Here is a 16,107-nt window from a genome sequence, read left to right as displayed (position 1 = left end):
GTTAGGTTTAAGTAGTTCTAAGTCTAGGGGACTGATGACCTCCGATGTTAAGTCCCATAGTGCTTGGAGCCATTTGAACCATTTTTTTCCCAGTGAGGACCTATACACAGCTACAATTATAGAAGTATCATTATTTGGTTTAAGCTCATTGGCATGTGCTTCTGTATGTTGCTCTACACTTTTTTTAGTTTCTAAATTTTTCACTTTATGGTAAATTTTAACATATATGGCAACTCCTCTATTCATAGAGTCTGTATGTACATGCGCTGGAAGCTTACGTGCACCTACATTTATCTTTTCCATATTTTTGATTATATGCATCTGTTTCACCCTCAGTATCTAAAGATTCTAAACAACAAGAAGTTCATCTGTTTTGTTCTTTAATCCCTGATATTGTTATGCAACAAACTAACATTGTTTTTCATTGTACTTTTGTGGGAATCTTGTGATACTGTAACATATCTAGTACTGGCCTGACTGAGATTTTCATTAAGCTTAATTTCATTCAATGTTCAATCACTGGACACTGATCTTAGCTTAAAAAAGAGGTACTCCTATGAGTTTCAGCGCCTCCTTTAAAGATTTTGCTATCATCCTGGCCAGTTTACCCTTCACATTCCTATTGAGATGTAGGCCATGCCTTGTGAAGTCCCACCTACTAATAGTATCAATGGGAACCAAACCCATGCCTGACTAATTATCCTCTCAAAGCAGCTGCTCTAACGCCATTTTGATCCTTCTGACAGATCTGCTCAGTTGGGATCGATCATACTGCATGAAAGCAGGAACCAAGCCAACATTTGTATGGCTCATAGCAGTTGCTATTTGTAACAGGTCACCCTCAATATTGTTGCTCTGACCCCCATCAGTACTGTTCCCTGATCTGCCCACTATTACAACATGATCCTGCTTTGTAACCCCTTGCACAATGGTCCTACATCCTGTATAACTTGGCTAAAACATGAACTGGGCTTGAAAAACCTTCTGACCTGGTTCCTGTTATCTATTTTTTCGTGCAAGATCTGGCCTACACCTCTTCCATGGCTACCATCTAACAACAGAATTTTCCACCTACTTTTTACTTTTTTAGAACTGGTTGGTATCCTGGTAAAAGTCTGTTGAGTTTTAACTACACTTACATCTACTTGAGCCTCTTCCATATGTAACTGACGTAAAAAGGCAGATATATTGTTTGTGCCAATGATGAAATTGTTACATACTGTTCTCTTTCTGTGGTCCCTGTTCCTTGCTACCACTTTCCACCTTTTTTTACCCTCCTCCCACTTCGCCTCATCAGTTCCTCCATAGCACTATCCAGTGCAGCCTTAAGGACTCTGATGTTCCCTTCCTGTTCATCTGTTTTCCTATCCCTTGAACATACTTTGCAATACAGTGGAAGAGGCCCATTTACTTCCACAATTCCCAGGCCACTAAATTCCTGGCAGTGTAATCGTCTGTCACAAAAACTGCAAAGAACCCCAAAACTAACTTTCCTACGGCAGCTCAAACAATTCTCGCTCGTTTACAATCTTGTTACAACATTTATGTAGACAATTACAGTACTATTCTGTTAATTACAGATCACAAGAGTCACTTAAGTTATGTACAACACCAACATGTGTGTACACTTTTAATATAGTGATGCAATGCGCCTAAAATAACGATGAAACTCAAAACTTGTATACCCGAAAAATTCGTCCTAAGATCGCATATACGCGATATGGACTTTACGAGTTTTGAAAAGAAATGAAAGATAGATCTTAAAACCTTTAATTAGATACGCCACTATTAAATACCTGTGTGACGAATACAATCTAAATTCTTCACTTAACGCCTACGTAAACGTCTTACATTTCTATGAAAACCTACGTCTGAAGCACGTGGAAACCAGCCCTTAGGATAAGTTTTTTCTTCTTTTTCCCGTAAATACACTGAAACAAGAGAAACCTTCAATAGATAAGATGAACTACTCAACTTCCTTATGGTGTAATATTAATTTAATTGACAGTTATTACAGAATTAACTACTTATCTTCACGAGCTCAATATTCAAGCGTATGCGGTCTGCGCCAGGGCTGCCATCTGACATTCACATGGCGCTGGACCTTCGACCATAGATACTAGTAGACTGGCCTTGCTGTGCAGAAGCTATAGGGCTGGTGTGGCTCCAACATAAACCACGTTACTGTTGGCAAAACGTAGCGGGTTTTCAAATCAGCGGTCTGCCATCCTATGTTTGTATCGTATTTTACTCACATTTCTCAATTGACTGGCAAACGCTTCCAACAAAAATTACTTTTTTATTTGCGAAAAATTATGTCAGAACTACATTTGACCTGGATTTGTTTACAGTACCATTTATAAAATCTAACAAATACATCGAACGCCCCTCTGGTGGGCAGCGGGACGGAAATACTTTAAACTATCAATTAAAGTAAAATGTCGTTAAAATTCTTTTAAACAGTAAGAGTGGGCTCGTGTCAAAACTTTAAATATTGGATTCGCCGCGTTTTGAGCTCTAGCCACTTATAAAAGAAAATGGGACATGGGAATTATGTCAACTATAGGTGCCAAAATTGTCGACTTTAGGAACAGGTCCATTTTAGAGTATCAATTTTAGGTGCACTTCAAAGGTTCAGATCCTACTATTTTTACAAAAGTTTAAACTATCAGTTTAAAAAAAATTATATTTTAGATGAAAGGTGAGACTTTGAAGTTTCAGGAAATAATTTTGGAGCCTACATTTATTTAATAGTATTAGAAGGTAGAAAAAAATTATCTCCATGTGTCGACTATAGGTGCTCTTACCTTATTATAATCTCACTTGTCTATACAAAAAGGCGCGTATGGGCAGATGGCTTAAAGATTTTCCGTTTCAGGGCCTGTATCCAAAGCTGCCTTCGGTTTTCCAACAGAATTATCACAGATGCTTTCCAAAATGTAATATGAGTCTGACTTTAGAGGCATCACTTTCAACACTTTAATTTACGTGGTACTCTATTTCAAGTGTAAAAAACATATAAAAGTCACTTCAGCTGATTTCAATAAACGCATCTGCACTATCATAGAAATACACGTGAAATGTAATGCCACTTCCCCCGACAAAACGCTGAGTACAGCCATTAGCGCAACACGAAACAACCATGTTTTGACAACATTCACGTGACTTTAGCCCAGAGATGTTGGAGCCACGAAAATGATGTCAGGACCAGTCTATTATATTTTTGGTCGAAGCGCTGGACCTACCAATGAAAGTGAAGCTCCATGGGGTCAAAACGCGTAAATAACATCAGAGCTCCGTAGTATGATTGCGATTACGAAATGTGAAATGTGCTCATATATACAGCATTAAATAATATACTAGCCCATGTGCGTTCATGATAGTAGTCAAGAGGTTCATTTGAACCTTTACACAAAAGATCTGCAAACAAAATTGTAGCGCATAACTAGCTAACCTTCCATTATCTGCCTAAATTATCGACTTATTGCGTAGAAATTTTAAATGGATATATTGTATTTTGTTCATTTTTTGTTTTGTTTGATGTATCTGTACACTTATGCACAATATACAACATGGAAATTTTAAAAGCATGCCATGTTAGATATACCTAGTGTCTTCCTGATGACGGTGCAGACTTTCAGCTACCATGAAGAAGAGCACATGTATCAGTCGGAGAAAGAGAACTATGGTAGGGAAATGTATGAGTATAAAAGTAAAAGTTAAAATGATAATAGTTCAAATTTGCCTCTGCTCTCCTGTTCGCGAAATAAATTGTTTTACAAAAAAATTTGCCTGGCTTGTTCAAATTTCCAATTTCATAGAATATTCAAAGTGATGTCTGCCAGATTGTAATCAAGCATTACATCCTTGCACAAAGTTTACTGGACAAACCCGGTGTTGTTCAGTGTCACAGGCAGCAAGAATTATTGTCACAACATTCTATTGATTCTTCACAGGCGTATAGTACATTTTACATGACCTCACAAGAAGAAATCAGACGGGGTTTGACGACTGAAGGAGCTAACAACTAAATACAGCGTCTCATGATCCTATTTTTTTTTTTTTTTTTTTGCTATTTTACCTACAATACAATTTTAGCCACGGTGTGAATAATAAATCCGTTTATTACCTCGTACAACAGTGACTTATAGGCTCATGTGTTCGATTGACAGCGTTATTCCACAGTACTTTTGGCCTCGTTTCCAGATAGGTATCTAGGTCAGATAAGTACATTTGGCCTTCTACATTAGTCCCGCGGAAAAAAACTATCTGGTAAAACGGTGTTTATCACCAAAGTCAAATGTATTGTTTAATAAAATACATGTGAAACAATGGTGATCTCTCAGGCTGTGAGATTGATAATGAATGTCTCTGGCAACGAAAACTTCGGCACCTAGGTACATAATTCTTAGGTAACACTGTTGTGCGGAGAAACTATTTACCTCACAATCGCAATTTCGGCCTTTGCTACAGCTGAAGATTTTGCTTCAGCACATGTCAGTTTTTAAAATCCTCCGTCATGCATACATGGTATCGTCAAAAATGGGTTGTATTTCTACAACGAAAAGGCCTATTTTTTACGACGGCAAGCGTACGTGTCGGAGGATTTTAAAGGACATGTGCTGAAGCAAAATTTTTTGCAGTACCACTTGAAAATGACGCGAACGCCGAAATTGAAATTCTGAAATAAGTAATTTCTGTAGTCAACGGCGAATGTGACGTTCTTGAAGGAATTCTGCATGATTGTGAACCCCAACCATGAAAAGTTAATCAAACATGGTGTTGTTAGAACAGTGTCACAGCAGCAAGAACTGTTGCCACAACAACCTCTTCAGTCTACATAGGTGTCTAGTACAAAGTATATTTCTCATGACCTCATAAGAAGATATGAAATGACATTAGATCAGTTGAAGGAGCTGGCAAATAAACACTTTGTTTCATGGTCTATTACGTAGACTGGGACTGCCTACCGTACAATTTTAACAACTATTTGCACAATCACATGGACAATGTGACTCAGAAAATAACATTCGAATGACTGAACGTGAATCAGGCACATCTGCCGCATTCATGGCGTCACGAAATGTTCAGTGATACTCTTTGTGTCAGTGCAGTTGTGCAATTATGGAAAACAGATACGGAACACGGACATCCGCCAGCATTATTCTGTGCACACTACTGTAAGCAGGTTTCCCAGATGTCATCCATCATGTCTCCCATTGGTTCCTGATAGCTTCGACTACAGCTGAGTACAAATGAAGAGCTCATGCACGCTACCGAGTCCCACACGTGCTCGACAATTGATAGTTTAGCAATTGAATTGGTTCGCAGATATTCAGTTGCTGCCGAGGCAGATTGAGTTCTCTGCGATTGTCATTGTTTTTTTTCGTGAAAACACAGATAAATAAGTCTTAAAATACTTACTGTGATCAAAACACATTCAAGCATCATCAAGTAACTGTCCTGGAAAGGACAAACGTAAGCGTTCCACATCTCATAGGTAATGATATCATTAGTAGAGGTGCTGATTCTGCATGGCTAGGGAAGTAAATATATCGAATCGTATTATAATCCTTCATGCTTGCATTCGCCTAGGGGATTTACAGAAAATCGTTGGCATTACGGGAATCTGAATTCCGCTCCTGTTCAAGCCAAGTGCAGGGTTCCAGACACTGCTGCAGCTCTCTCCGCACGCTTCCTGTTCGCCGCTTCACAAAAAATTATCAACCGTCAAAGTTAAGAGCTTTCCCTCGTGCACTGACACTAGAGCTGCAACTTACATGAATTGCAATCAGTGGATACAGGGTGTTACTACACGAGATTTGCAAATATTTTCAGGTAGCTAATGGTGGTACCTTAATATTTTTCACCATTGAACCCATGACCTAAATTGATAAATGGAGTAGCTAAACCGTGTCGTGCTTCAGTACAGTTCACTACGTACGTACACGCAGATGTTTTCGTAGAGGTTAATTACGTATTTATAGCGCTTGTTGACATGCATTTTGTGTCGTGGACAGGCTCGTGAAAATGACAGTAGTGCAGCTCGTCGGTTGTTCGTACAAAGATACTCAAACAGACGACTTACTAGTAAGCCAACATTCCATGATGTTGATCGTCGTCAGATAATAGACATAAGGCAGGTGCAACGCGAAGAACCGGCCGTTGTGGTCGAGCGGTTCTAGGCGCTTCAGTCTGGAACCGCGCAACCACTACGGTCGAAGGTTCGAATTCTGCCTCGGACATGGATGTGTGTGATGTCCTTAGGTTAGTTGGGTTTAAGTAGTTCTGAGTTCTAGGGGACTGATGACTTCAGATGTTAAGTCCCATAGTTCTCGCCGGCCGCGGTGGTCTAGCGGTTCTAGGCGCTCAGTCCGGAACCGCGCTGCTGCTACGGTAGCAGGTTCGAATCCTGCCTCGGGCATGGATGTGTGTGATGTCCTTAAGTTAATTAGGTTTAAGTAGTTCTAAGTTCTAGGGGGCTGATGACCACAGATGTTAAGTCCCATAGTGTTCAGAGCCAATTGAACCATTTGAACCATAGTTCTCAGAGCCATTTGAACAATTTTGAGCAACCTGAAGAACACGGACCCAGAATTTGAAGACAACACCTTTTCTATCGCTGTGCATGTCGTTCACAAGTGTGAGCGACGAGCCCTGCTCGATGTATTCCAATACCCGGTCCACGACGCAGCAGTTCCAGCTGTACGACAGCCAGACCCTGAACCGAGACAACAACTCTAACAGCTGTTCTGTGATTAGTGTACCTTTATCTCAGATCTTCCAGAACTTGTTTACTGATGGGTCGTGTTTATTTACTGATGAATCGTGTTTTACAACTGCAGGCGATAGCCACGTGTAGGTTGTTGAAACCTCACCACACAGTGCTGGAAATTGCCAAATAAAGTGTAAAGGTTTGAACCATGAATGTTGAAGGCCACCTTATGTCCTATTCTTTGAATGGTGCACAAAACTTGAACTTTCAGCTAAATATCCTGCTTGAACTTACAGACGATGTTTACCTGCAGTTGCGCGTTGGTATGTGGTGCAGTCACTTGGGGTACATCTTAGTCGTCTTGCGACGAAGAGGAATCTGGGAACAGTTTCAGTATCCCTTGCCCTGTACGCTCCCTTGACCGTACGCCAGCCTGTATTCCCCCACCCCCGGAAGGAATATGTGAAGTCCGATCTCTATTGAACACTGGTAGGGACAGTAGGTGAGCTTATTCAGCGTATCATTACAGCACTTGAGAACACAGAAAATTACAGAGAGTAAAATAAAACACGATTCGACATTTCACAGTCTGTAACGAAATTGGTGGTCGTCATTGTGATCATTTATTTGTACAGTATTTTGGCTTGTTCAAGCTGTGAAAAAAAACCAGACTTGATTTATTTCTTCTTAAAATTATTTTGCTGTTTTATTTAGCGTCTTCAACACGTACAACGATTATCACACGGGTCAGAAAATAGACTTTATTCTTACAATGCTGTGGAGGTACTTCATATTTCTCGCCATAGGTTCATGGTTGAAAAGAGTTTAAAATAACACGTTCTGTAACATTGCAAAATTAGGGATCACCCCGTACACATTTGGTGCCTGTACATGGTTCGCATTTTGGACCATATGACGTGCACTCTTCTACCCTGAATGTGACGTAGCTCAAAGCTTCCTAACAACAATCGCCCATTGGATGAAACCTTATTAGAAGTATGGCTATGGGGCACCTTGCTTGCATTTATCGTGGTTATCTCGCCCAGCACCAATTCCCATGCGACTCGAAAAAGGCGCAGGTGACTCCAGTATATAAGAAGGATAAAAGGACGAAATCCTTGAACATATTGTCAGTTCGAAAATAACAAACCTTCTTAAGACTAAGAAGCTTACGTCCACGAATCAGCTTGGTTTTAGAAAGCATCGCTGGGGCGAAACTCAGCCTGCCATTTTCTCGCATGATATACCGCGAACTATGGATGAATGGGAACAGCCAGAAGGCATATGTCTAGATTTCCGGAAAGTATTTGATATGGTGCCCCATTGTAGGCTGTTAACGAAGGTAAGAACATATGGAATAACTTCACAGATATGTGAACAGCTTGAACACTTCTTAAATAATGGAACGCAGTATGTTGTCCTCGACGTGAAACACTCCCTATTAAACCCACCGTTACTGACTAATGGATTATAGCCTAACAGTTTAAAATAGTTTGACAGTGTGAAACTGATAAAGGCTGATCGGTTGTTTAAAACCCAACAAAGCTAATTAGGATGTCAGGTAGCAATAATCGGTACATGTTCTGTATATTTTGTCTAAACAGCACGAATGCGGCAGTTACTCCCTTCGTCTGACAAAGTAATAACGGTCGCCTACTAATGTCGTCACACACCGATATTATTCAAGTGGCGCTGAATACACATTCCTCACTGCACTCCAAATCGTGGGTGTCCGGCGCGGCTGTCGCGAATCACGGTGCACAACTGAACACTTAAACACATCAATCAGATCACTCAATTAACACTATTTACGTATTTGCTGGAGGTCAGGCCCACGGCTTTGGCTGACACACACAGCCGTTAAACAGTTGTAAACGCAGTCGGCCGTCCTGCCGAAATCCGCCCTGCTCGCTTAGCAGCCAACAATAGTTTACTTGCTCGGAGTCTCAGCACTGACTACCCTCTGGCGCATTCGGCGCTAGACTATCGATAGTACCTACTGCGACCTACGTGAGGCAAAGATATATTGTTCTCAATACGTAAGGGGCGGTTGATCCCTTAAAGATGGCGAGTGTTCATCAGAGACAATGGTATCGTCAAGAGCGCCCCAGCGAAGTATTATAGGACTGCCGTGGTTCTCTGTGCACATAAATGATATGGCCGACAGGGTGGGCAGCATCTGCGGTTGTTTGCTCATGATGCCGTGGTGTATGGGATCATCAGGACAAAATTAGATTAATTGCAGTGCGCTAGAGGCGTTTGAGCAATTATTCTTCCCATGCTCCATAAGCAAATGGAATGGGGAGAAGGCCCAATAAATCGTGCAATGGGAAATAACTTCTGACATTCACTCTACAGTGGTTTGCAGAAATGAACGTAGATGTAGATCATATACTGGGGCTTTACATGTTGACGTTATCAGTGAAGGGAAGAGAGGAATGAAACCTGTGGTATACATCTCATTCACTCAATTTGAATCTGTAAGTAAAGGAATTCATTGTCTTCTCCGTTCCACAGCAGATAAACAGCCCAGATGATACAGGATAAGACGGTTCTTCAACAAAGTTGCGACAGGGAATCAAAAACATACACATGAACAAACACATGGAGATCGAGGAAATCGAAACATCTGACAAGACTGCGAAAGCAAACTGTCAATAAAACTCTGTACCATGGAAAACACCGTGGGTGATGGTTATATAGAACAAAAAGTAGCTGAAAGTGACACATAATAACGTGCAGTAAGTGAAGTCGACAACCTGATCGCGGCATACCTTTTCACATATGAGAAACAATATGGCTCTCTATATGGATCACAGCCCCCTGAAATATACTTATCTCCCCTGACCAAAATACCCATTGGGATTCAGTACTCGTGGTACAGCCCACATTTAGCATCGCGTGTTTTGCGTACTGAAAATACGAAAGCCTTTACTCTACCCAGGAACTCACTCTCAATCTAATGCAATAATAAATCGGATCCAAGAGAATCGTAAAAATTATGTGCAGCGTCACAGATTCTCCTCATCCTGTTTGGGCAGAGATTTTCTAATTTTTTTAGGCTGGCTTGCTCATATCATTAACTGAATCGTCAATGAGGCTCATAACACACCTGCTAAATTATGTTATCATGCGTTCAATTGCAAATGTTTAAGCTGTCGACAATACCCTCTGAGATACGCTTGAATGCTGGTGCAAAGTTACAATGTTTGGTTTTATAGGTACTAACAGTAATTTAAAAATTTTAATTACAAATAACTGTGTCACTGTATCCACATCTACATTATTAACCACAAAGATCTGCCGTAGACAAATAAATGAAAATTACATGTATAATTAAAGTATGATGGTGGGGACTGATAGTAGTCTTTTGTTGACAGGGTCCCTATAAAATCGATGTGGAATCTGTCTCGCCATGTGAATGATATTGGCACAGCGAAAATAAAATACAATTTGTTTCACATCCAACTTGGAGATGAAGAACCAGTCTGTGAGGGAACTCTGACATTTCCTTACGACTTGGACGACGAGAAATTGCAGGTGAATCACAGCAACTACATTGATCTAAATTAGTTCATCTGCAAATTCAAATAATCTTCTTCTGCACTTACAGTGTCATTTAATGACATACATTTTTTGCACGATTTACTTTTAACATTAAACATTTCGATTATTCTTTCTGCGTTGAGTTACTTTTCTTATACTGTGTACTTTGGATAGTTACTTACTAGATAAAACGTTTAACATTAACTTTATAAACAAAAAAAAAATAGAATAAAGACAGAATCTACAGGACAATATTTAGAATGTGTGAAGTCATATCAAAGTTTCTAAGCAAACGATGGATTCTTGGTAACAATTCTAAACCAACAGTATCATATTGATAGTGAAAATGGAGCTATCTATCACATTCGTTGTGACTATATGGCAGTATCACATTCAGAGTGATCACAAGTAGAAAATTAAAAACCATCGTCAGTAGATGTTATGAAAACGTATATATCATACAGATAATAAATAGTATGAATCATTAACAAAACTATAAATCTAATATTATTCTATTAAATATATACAGTGTGTAAAAAAGAAGTATATCATACTCGCACAGGAGCTAATACAACAAAAATAGTTCTGTAATGGATGTTCAGAAGCAATGACTTGTTGAGATATTGGTGATTCTGTACTGCACTACAGAAGTTGCTTAGAGTGATCACCACACGTAGCTACTCACATTAACAGAACAAAATCGCAAGACCAAAAAATAATTAATGTAGATTAACGAAATTTCTGGATTATATTTATCTAGGTAACATATTTAAGTGATTAACATTGAAAGATCACAGGTCACTGTAATCGCGAGATAAGCCGTTGCAAATGTGAAATGCTGCTGCGTTAATAACCGGCGTAAGCGCCGGAATGTTGAGTGCAAGCATGCAAACCTGCATCCTTTGCGTTGCAAAAGAGCCGGATATCAGTTTGTGGGAAGGAGTTCAATGCCTGTAGCACTTGGTCAATACAGGGACGATTAGCGCTATTAGTGAATGCTGCTCTAGTTGTCGTCCGATATGTTTCAAATTTGCTCGATTAGATTTGGTGATCGAGCAGCTCAAGACAACATGTCGACACTCTGCACAGCATGTTAGGTTACAACAGCGGTATGTGGGCAAGAGTTATCCTATTGGAAAACACTTCGCGGAATGCTGTTGATGAATGGCAGTACAACATGTCGAAGCACCAGATTGACGTACAAATTTGCGTGCGTGAGATAATCACCAGTGGACTCGTACTGTCATACGAAATCCCATGATTGACCACAGCTCCATGTATAGGTCCAGCATGTCTACGGTGCACACAAGTTGGTTGCAGACCCTCACCTGGCTTCCTTCTAATCAACACGCGGCCATCAATGGCACCGAAGCAGGACCAGTTTTCATCAAAAAACACCTCTCCATCCTGCCCTCCAATCGGATCTCGCTTGACACTACTGAAGTCGGAAATGTCGGTGGTTTGGCGTCAGTGGAATGCACACTACAGGGCATCTGTCTCGAAGCTGTCTGTGAAGCAACTCATTTGTAACAGTTCGTCGTCTTGCTATGGTGCCAACAGCTGCTCAGATTGCTGCTGCAGATGCAGTACGATGCGCCGGAGCCCCACGCTGAACACGATGGTCGTCACTGTCGGTAGTTCCAGGAAATCATGTTCAGTGCTTACATTCCTGCCAAGTCTTTCTGCAATATCGCAGATGGAACTTCCAGCTTCTCGTTACCCTACTGCACAACCTCGTTCACAGTCAGTGGGTGTTGATAATGGTGTCTTTGTCGCCTTAAAAGCAGTTTCGGGACTAACGTCAACCCCCACGTCCAGTTTCAAAGGTAAATAACCCTCACGACGGTTACAACGTGTATTTAAAGCAAATCTGATTTGTATCCTCACAGCGGTGCTACTAGCACCACTCTTATGCCACTGGCGCGAAATTTGAATAGACACCATCTTTCAGATGTATTTACATGCCTACAACTTTCGTTTATGTCGCACAACTCCTACGAGTTTGAAAACCAAGCTGCAAGAAAAATTCTGGCGATTGGACCGCAAAAATGTCCTTTTCCATCACGACAATGCATTAGCACACACCTCAGCAGTTGTGGTCGCAAAATTAATGGAAATGGGATTCGAACTCGTTTCACATCCCCCCTATTCTCCAGACTTGGCTCCCTCGGACTTCTATTTGTTCCCCAATTTGAAGAACTGGCTGGTGGGACAAAGATTTTATTCAAACGAGGAGGTGATTGCCGCAAGTAATAGCTATTTTGCAGACTTGGACAATTCCTATTACTCGGAAGGGATCAACAAATTAGAACAGCGTTGGACGAATTGTATAAGTCTAAAAGGAGACTACGTCGAAAAATAAAAAAGGTTTACCCAAACACGTAAGCAGTTTTTATTTTTGCACAGACTCTTCAAACGCCCCTCGTATATGCTGTCACGATTTTTTTTCCGTCAGCATATCTTTTAGTCCTCCTCCTCCTTCTCCTCCACCTCCTCAAGTGATCACGAACTCGTACAAACAGACCTGGCTCCCTCGGGTTTAGTCACACGCTCTTGTAATGTATGTGCGTTGTCGATGTGTGTAGAATACACCAAAGCCTTTACAAGACAGAAATCGTTTAATTAACGTTAAGCGATCTAGGAAGCCACGCTACTGAAAGTCCTGGACCAACCCTTATTAAATGTTTGGGTACTGTCGTACAAGGCGTAGGGGACAGGATAATGTTGCGTCGTGCATAAACCTCATCCATTGTCCTTCTGCAAGCGAAACGTTTTTCAATAGCGCGAGTTATTTGTGAAGCATGAATGGTTTATAAACAGTAGTGTTAGTTTGTCCAGTAAAGTGTTTGTCCCTATGAGTTCGTCACCCAGAATTTCTGCTCATACATTGTTACTAAAGGACAAACTACTGAAACGTATAAGACAAAGGAACTATAAAAATATTTAAACCGCAGTTCTCTAGTTCTTAACATAATCATCAGTAGATTTAGACATTTATCATATCTATTAAATGGTTGACATATTGCCTTTGCATAGAAGTCTACTACCTGAGGTTGCAGCCAGCCTGTGAAAGTAACTTCATGTTCTACGTCGGAATCAAAGCGTTGAGTGTCAATCCTATTTCCTTCTGTGCATGAAGAGGTGGAAACCACTAGCAGCCAAACCTGGGCTGTGGGACGGATGCTTAGCAAAATCTCATTTGAAATGACGAAACTGTTATTAAGTTTGCTGAGTAGTGTGTCCTACCATTGCTATGGAAGGAAACGACACCAGTCTATTGTTTCTTCATTGCATGAATAACACTTCGCGATATTGACGGAAAGTTGTCATGGCGTTGAGTTACTGAGAAACGACGATTTTATCTATTTTCCATCAATTCTATGTATCAATTCGTTGCTGACTACAAACAGACGGACATTTCACTCATAATGAACATTCGTCCTTCCACTCTCAAACGAACGACACCATTGACGGACAACACCTTGATTCACCACATTGGTCCATATACAGCTAAAATGCCACAGCAACTGTCAACAATTTTCAAATTTGGTTGGATTCTTAGTTGCAACACTTATTTTGAAGGCTACTTTAGGCAAACGAGAAGCTATGAGGCTCTCTAGTTTCCGTAGCTATAACACAGTGGCCTACTATGTAAGTGAAATTAGAATTACATTAATACCTTCAGCTGCTGACGAGCGTTGATATATATCAACGGGGACAGGTGAAAATGTGAGCCCTGACTGGGACTCGAACTTGGGATCTCCTGCTTACAAGGCAGACGCTCTATCCATCTGAGCCACCGAGGGCACAGAGGATAGGGCGACTGCAGGGGCTATCTCGCGCACGCCTCCCGCGAGACCTACATTCTCACCTTCTATGTCCACACACTACATTCGTGGTCTCCAACCTCGACACAATATCCATATAAGTATTTAGTTCTGGCAATACTGGCCATGACCTCCTTCTTCTGTGTGGATGCACACATATTCCCCAATACTTACAGGATTTGGTAAGAGTGTCTTCCACGAGTAATGAGTGTGTTGCAGTGCGACACTACGAATGTAGTGTGTGGACATAGAAGGTGAGAATGTAGGTCTCGCGGGAGGCGTGCATGAGATAGTCCCTGCAGGCACGCTATCCTCTGTGCCGATGGTGGCTCAGATGGATAGAGCGTCACCCATGTAAGCAGGAGATCACAGGTTCGAGTCCCAGTTGGGGCACACATTTTCACCTGTCCCAGTTGATATATATCAACGCTGCTCAGCAGCTGAAGATATTAATGTAATTTTATTTTCATTCTATACAACTGCTGGTCATCAATGGTGTCTGTTCTTGCTAGAACATGTCCGAAAGAACAGACACCACATCAGTAGCGGAACAAAGCGGTTTGTGCCCCACATTCCATTGTTGCCTGATTTATTCAAGATGGCGGGGATGACGTGTTCCAAGATGGCGGCCTATAGACTTGGCAACAGCGCATGACGTCATCCAAGATGGCCGCCTATAGACTTGACAATGGCACATGACATCATCCAAGATGGCGGAATTTGGTGGGAAGTTTAAATTTTAGCGGGAATATAGGTCAAAATATAGGTCAATTGGGCTACCTCCCCTAACCTAACCCTTCAGAAAAAAATTGGCGGGAAATTCAAATTCCAGCAGGATAATGCATCACACCACGAAAATCGCGGGAAAACAGACGAATTGGCCTACGTCCACTAACCTAACCCCCAACCCTCTACAAAATGGCGGCAATTTCAAATTCCAACAGGATAATTCACCACACCACACTTATCTCTACTAAGCAAAGCAAATCGTAGGAAAATAGCTCACTGGGCCTACCTCCACTAACCTAAGCCACCCGACCGCCACCTCTTCCTACGAAATGGCACTAACTTTTAATTTTTGCAGTAAGCAAAATCAATTTCCATATGTCTACTAAGCTAACAAAATGGCGCAATAGAAAAGACACTTCACTAACCTCAGTCACCAGACTGCCACCACCTCCAAACGATTTGTGGGGAAAGGACTTGGGCATAAGACTTTATTTAAACAATTCCATGCAGAGGTGTTCACCACAAGGTCAGGACTCCAACTGACTTAGTACACATCGCCACCACCAGAGGGCACTCTCACCTGTGACATAATCCAAGATGGCGACACCCAGTGTACTCACCATGAGGTCTGGACTCCACCTGACTTAGTATACAGCACCACCACTAGAGGACGTCTCTGTGTTGTCATCCAAGTTGGTGACCGTGATGACAATCAAGATGGCTTCACCCAATGTATCCACCACGTGGTGTAAGATTGTACACTTGGCCTACCTCCACTAACCTAACCCCTTCCCCAATAAAAATCGCGCGAAGTTCAAATTCCAACATGATAATGTGGTACGTGGCGGGAAAAACGGAATTATCTTTATTATTATTTTAACAATATCATGCAGGTGTGTTCACCACGAGGTCCAGACTACAATTGGCTTAGTTTATATTCTCGTCACCCTTACATCAGAACATGACGAATGTACCATTATTCAAGATGACTGCACCCACTGTGTCCACCACCACGAGGTCCAGAGTCTACTTCAAATCGCCTCCATTAGAGGACGCTACCGTGAAGTCATGTGATGACACAGGATCGTCTGCTCTCTCTCTCATGTGCGCGTTACAATTGGACACGCATTGAGCCACTGGCCCGCGGGCGTCCGACTGCTTACATCACACACCCTCAGCTGCCAACTCTATACATGCGCCAGACATAGTCATCTGTAAATATGCTAACACCCACATCATGCATCTAACCTATCAATCACCTAAGTACTTAACTGCATTTCAATTTTAATT

Source organism: Schistocerca piceifrons, chromosome 2, assembly GCF_021461385.2.
Source record: "Schistocerca piceifrons isolate TAMUIC-IGC-003096 chromosome 2, iqSchPice1.1, whole genome shotgun sequence".
In the NCBI taxonomy this organism is placed as follows: domain Eukaryota; kingdom Metazoa; phylum Arthropoda; class Insecta; order Orthoptera; family Acrididae; genus Schistocerca; species Schistocerca piceifrons.
The sequence above is the reverse complement of the archived record's forward strand: the minus strand, read 5'-3'. Positions refer to the sequence as shown.